Consider the following 6,027-nt stretch of genomic DNA (forward strand, 5'->3'; position numbering starts at 1 on the left):
GTGCATCGGAGGTGGGACGGTCCCCGCCGCTCTGGCCGGGGCGCACGTGGTGGAGGTCGACCTTGGGACGATGGTGGCACGGACCCAGTACCGCGGCATGTTCGAGCAACGCCTCAAGGATGTGATCAAGGAAGCGGAGGACGCCGACGGGCAGGTAGTTCTGTTCATTGACGAGGTGCACATGCTCGTCGGCTCCGGGAAGACCAAGGGCGGCACTGTGCACCTCGATTTCCGAAGGTTTCTTGGTTATGTGTTGAAGGATGGATACAGCTGGATGTAGGATTTGCTAGATTTGGGTGAGATATTATGCTTCCCCTGTATCCCCAACACCTGATTGCATAATAGGCAAATTTCGGGAGTTTATAAGTGGGAATTCAAGTAGCTCTTAGGATTTCTTTCCGACGGATGTATGATATGAAATTGGGGTTCGACGTCTAGTGGTCCGCCTATTCACAGTTGGTTTTACAGTGGTCTCGTTGTGTCTTAAAGAGTCCTTGGCTATGCTGACTCGGGGACGCTTCGTATGTCATGTGCACTGCCTTGTACATGATGGCCCCGGGCGATGGATCAAGGGAGGGTGCGCAGCGATGATGAGGTTCGGGACGGGAATGTCGGCGTAGAGTGGAGCGCTCGGGCGCTGCTGCTGATTGGGTGGCGCAGAAAACAAGGGAAGATGGCGGCGGTGGTTTGGGCAGGTGGGATCCCGATGTGGATTCGGTGGAGTGGCGGCGGTGACGAGTGGATGGGACAAGATCCCTAGGTTTTAGGGTTTGGGTCTAAAGATGGACTAGGGTGTACATATATATAGGAAAGGAGAGGAGTTGGATCATCCGATCAAAATCCGAGGGTCGAGAATAGATAGGCTAGGAAAATCCAAATAAGAAACGGAGATGTTTCGTAGATGTTTGGGGTTGATCCGGATCCAATGGTGATGACTGCTCGGGTCGGGTCCGGGACAACTTCCGGACGCGCGCGAGGGGTTCGATGCACTGTGCAGAGAGGGTTAGGCTGGGCCTAGGTGGACTGTGGAGAGCGGGTTGGTCTGAGAGAAAAGGGGAGAGATGCAGCCCGACACGGTTTCGGGAGACCGAAAACGTCCGACGTTAGACCGGCTATACTGCCGCTATAGTTAAACGTTGGGGCATCAAACGGACTCCGAATGCGATGAAACTTGGCAGGCGGCCTACCTACAGCAAAACAACACCGCATGCCAACTTTCAACCCATTCTGAGAACATTTTTCGGCCACTTATAAAATAATATTTCGGACATGCCGCGGGCGCGTGCAAGCGTGTCTGGGCTCAGAACGGACAATGGAAGGAACTGGGAGACCGGGACAGATGCAAGTTTTAAAACATGATGATGCAATGCACATGATGACATGATAAGATGCAACACGCAAGGAAAAGACAAGGCAACAACAGCGAATAACTGGAAGACACCTGGCACATCGGTCTCGGGGCGTTACAAGGATGCAGATTGATAGCCAAAGACAATGGAGCGCAACCAGGGCCGTCCAAGGGCCTGTGCGAGCTGTACGCTCGCACAGGGCCCCCAAAATCCAGGGGCCCCAACTAGGGTCCATATACATATATGTATAGTCTGAAAAAAATTTAGTTTTAGGCCTTCTTGGGCCTGGTCCGGTCAAGTCTCGAGCGACTCGCTTTCCCGTCGCGTGGATTGATCGATCGTAGATGAAACGACAGCCCCAGCGCAGTACCTTCCGTAACTTCCGCTTCCTATTCCCTGCCTGATCGCTAGGATTTCCATCTCCCCATCGCTTCCGACTGAATCGGCGGCTTGGTGGCGATCGCGTTGCAACCTTGCAGGTTCAGCGAGGCGACGGGCAAGAAGCGGACTACTTTCTAGCGCTGGACGCCATCGCGCCGGCGGCCTGCCGACACTGCCGCGGTGCCGCCCAACAGGAACAGAAGACCAACCGGTGTGGTTGCCCTTCCTGCTCCCTACACTCTCCCCTTCTCTCTAATTTTGATATAAATTACAGAGTTGTGTTAATATGTTTGGGAGCGATTTTTTGTGCAGTCGTTCAAGTTCAGAAGTAGTCAAAGATTTGAGAATTTCAGTAGTTGCTCGTACTGTCGTCCAAGTACAAAATCAAGGATCTATCTGATTGTACGTTTTTTGAACTACCTACACATGTCACAAGCCTATATTTCATGTGAGCTCATTAGTTAAAATAAATTTAAAGAGTATATATTTCATTGAAACAGAAATAATCATGCATTCTAGTTCTAGAAGAAAGTATGATTCTGGTGCCTTCAAGCGTAAGAAGAAACAGAAATTAGAAGAAGATGCTGAAATTCAAAGGGGTGCTCTTGATAAATATGTTGTGATAGTACCCCAAAATAATTCTGAAAATCATACTCCAGATGGTAATATTGATGATGGTCACGATGATAATGCAGTAGAGGTTGAGGTTGTCACTGCAGAAATTCATGAAGGTGATCATGGTCTTGCTGATAATGCGCAAGAGGTTGAGGTTGCCGCTACAGAAATTGATGAAGGTAATGATGTCAATATTTTAGATGAAGATCATGATCCTAATATTTCAGATGACATGAATAATTCCGTTCAGCCTGATATATTTGATCCTAGAAATTGGGATGGACTTGATCCGAAAAAGATTGATATCTTGCTGCAAAAGGGTCCTAAAAGAGAAGATATTGAGTATGGTCCTCATGACAAGTTCTCTAGAAGGTTTTCTGCATTATCATTTAGTAGAATTCTCCCAAATGGAGAAAAGTTTAACAGAGAGTGGCTTGTGTACAATAGTGGCCTCGATAAAGCATTTTGTTTTTGTTGCAAATTATTAAAAAGGGGGCATGTGAGAGGACATCTAGCAAATGAGGGTTTAAGTGACTGGATTCATCTTGGGGCTAGACTAAAAGAGCATGAATCAAGTAGAGAGCATATCACAAATATGACTGCATGGTATGACTTCCGTCTCAGGATGCAGAAGAATCAAACAATTGACAAAGTTGCTTAGCGAGAACTTGAAAAGGAAAAGGAGCATTGGAGAAAAGTTTTGCTCAGGATTTTGTTGATTGTAAAATTTCTTGCAGAACATAATATAGCATTTCGTGGCAGCAATAACAAGTTGTACCAAGAGAGCAATGGGAATTTCCTAGGACTGATTGAAATGTTGGCTGAATTTGACCCGGTTATCAAAGAGCATGTTGACCGCATCACCAATGAAAAAATTCGTGATCACTACCTTGGCCCTTCTATACAGAATGAGTTAATAAACATGCTCGCTACTGCCATCGGGTCAAGAATCATTGAAAAGGTAAAGGAAGCAAAATATTTCTTAGTTATTCTTGATTGTACTCCTGATGCAAGCCACCAAGAACAAATGTCTTTGATAATTAGGTATGTAGATACATCTTCTGCTTCTGTTTGCATCGAAGAATCTTTCTTAGGCTTTTTGGAGGTGAATGATACCACTGGGCAAGGTGTGTTTAATGTTCTAGAAGAGGAGTCGAATAATCTTAGCCTTGATGTGGACAATGTGAGAGGGCAGTGTTATGATAATGGGTCAAATATGAAAGGAAACAATAAAGGGGTACAAAAGAAATTTCTGGACAAATATCGAAGGGCATTTTATTCAGCTTTTGGTTGTCATAGTCTAAATCTGGCACTATGCGATATGGCGAAGTCTTGTCGTAAAGCAACAGACTTCTTTGGAATTATACAACGCATCTATACAATATTTGCTAATTCGACTAAACGATGGCAAATTCTCAAAGATAACTTAAAGAAGTTGACTGTCAAGTCATTGTCATCTACTCGTTGGGAGAGTCATGTTGAGAGTGTTAAGGCTATACGGATTCAAATGCCAGAAATAAGGGAGGCTTTACTACAAGTGGCTGAAACTGATAAGGATCCATTGACAAGTAGTGAAGCACAATCATTGGCAGAAAATGAACTTGGTGGTTTTGAATTTTTAGTGTCAATAATTATCTGGTATGATATATTATCCGTTGTTAATTTGGTCAGCAAGCAGCTACAATCAAAGGACATGCTTATTGATATTGCAATTGAGTCTATACAGGGTCTACTTTCCTTTTTCAAGAAGTATAGAGAAACTGGCTTTTCAAAAGCATTGGAAGATGCAAAAGAAATTGCACTTGAGATGGATATTCATCCAGAGTTCCGCACCAAGCGGAAAATCAAAAGAAGAAGACAATTCGATGAGGGTGCAGATGATGCATCTATTGGTTCACAATCTGCAGCGGAGTCATTTAGGGTCAATTATTTTCTGCAAGTGGTCGATCAAGCTATAGTTTCACTTACCAGGAGGTTTGAGCAATATCAGGGGTATGAAAAAACTTTTGGTTTCTTATTTACTTCAGATAGGCTGCGATCTATGGATGATAAGAGTTTGCTGGCTGCTTGTGTTAATCTTGAGGATGCACTTAAGAGTGGAGAACACAAAGATATTGATGGAGCTGAATTGTTTTACGAGTTAATTTTCATCCAGGATTTAGTTAAGAAAGGAGGTTTGAGCAATATCAGGGGTATGAAAAAACTTTCGGTTTCTTATTTACTTCAGATAGGCTGCGATCTATGGATGATAAGAGTTTGCTGGCTGCTTGTGTTAATCTTGAGGATGCACTTAAGAGTGGAGAACACAAAGATATTGATGGAGCTGAATTGTTTTACGAGTTAATTTTCATCCAGGATTTAGTTAAGAAATCTATGGGCCTCGTTGATATTCTTGAGATTCTGATGAAGCGCCCCTTCTATCCTAATGCTATTATTGCGTACAGGATTTTGTTAACCATTCATGTAACTGTTGCAACTGCGGAAAGGAGCTTCTCTAAACTCAAGTTGTTGAAATCATATTTGCGTTCAACTATGACACAAGAAAGACTCAATGGTTTGGCGACAATAGCACTTGAAAATGATGTCTTGGAGAAGATTAATTATGAAGATGTAATTGAAGATTTCATTTCAAGGAACACAAGACGGATGGCACTTTTCAATAGAGAATGAAGTCAGTTTATTGGTTTTAGTATTTCGCATTGATACTTCAGAATATTCTAAACATTGTATGAAATAATATAAATTTTAATTACATAATTAGGTGATTATGCTTGCGTAATTGTGTATTTTTTAAAATTTAGGGCCCCATTTTTCTTTTCGCACCGGGCCCCCGAATTCCTGGAGACGGCCTGAGCGCAACACAAAGTACCTCCACAAGAGTAGTGCAGGAAGGAGTTCTTGGCCCAGATCATGTTGCGCAAGTAGGCATTCTTAATAGTGTTTGTTAATATTCCCATTGTGCCGGTATAATTTCCTTTATTTCAATGCGATCTGCTTCTCATGTTTCGTTTGTTATTTGAAGATTGTGAGTCGATGGACAGGAATTCCCGTCGCCACCCTTGATGAAGAGGAGAAGGATAAGTTGATCCACCTTGCTAACAGGTTGCATGAGCGAGTCGTTGGCCGGGATGAAGCGGTCAATTTGGTTGCACAAGCAGTGTTACGTGCCAGAGCCGGTCTTGATCAATCTGCCCAACCGATAGGATCTTTCCTCTTTCTAGGACCGACAGGTGTGGGAAAGACCGAGCTCGCAAAAGCTCTTGCTGAGCAACTATTCAATACGGAGAAGATGGTGGTTCGCTTTGACATGTCTGAGTATGTTAATAGTGGATCTGTGTTGCGCCTCATTGGAGCACCTCCAAGGTTTGTGTAGTGTTCTCTTTGTTAACATTATATTTCCATACTTATCCTCGCTTTGGCTAATTTTAGTGCTTGTTTTGTGACATTTCAAGTTATCATGGTCATGAAGATGGTGGGCAACTGACTGAGAAAATCAGGACGCGCCCGTACAGTGTCATACTCTTTGATGAGGTGGAGAAGGCTGATCCGTCGGTGTTTAATGTTTTTCTCCAGCTCCTTGATGATGGTATGTTGACTGATGGCAAGGGACAGACCGTGGATTTCAAGAATACCATCATCATTATGACATCAAATATGGGAGCAGAGCACCTAACAGCAGGAA

At 43.7% G+C, this 6,027-nt stretch overlaps 1 pseudogene; it reads left to right on the forward strand.

Annotated features, from left to right (window-relative positions):
- The first annotated feature begins 70 nt into the window (after positions 1 to 70).
- On the forward strand, positions 71 to 6,020 carry LOC125530607 (annotated as a pseudogene).
- Positions 6,021 to 6,027: the final 7 nt, after the last annotated feature.

Source organism: Triticum urartu, unplaced genomic scaffold, assembly GCF_003073215.2.
Source record: "Triticum urartu cultivar G1812 unplaced genomic scaffold, Tu2.1 TuUngrouped_contig_6433, whole genome shotgun sequence".
Classification (NCBI taxonomy): domain Eukaryota; kingdom Viridiplantae; phylum Streptophyta; class Magnoliopsida; order Poales; family Poaceae; genus Triticum; species Triticum urartu.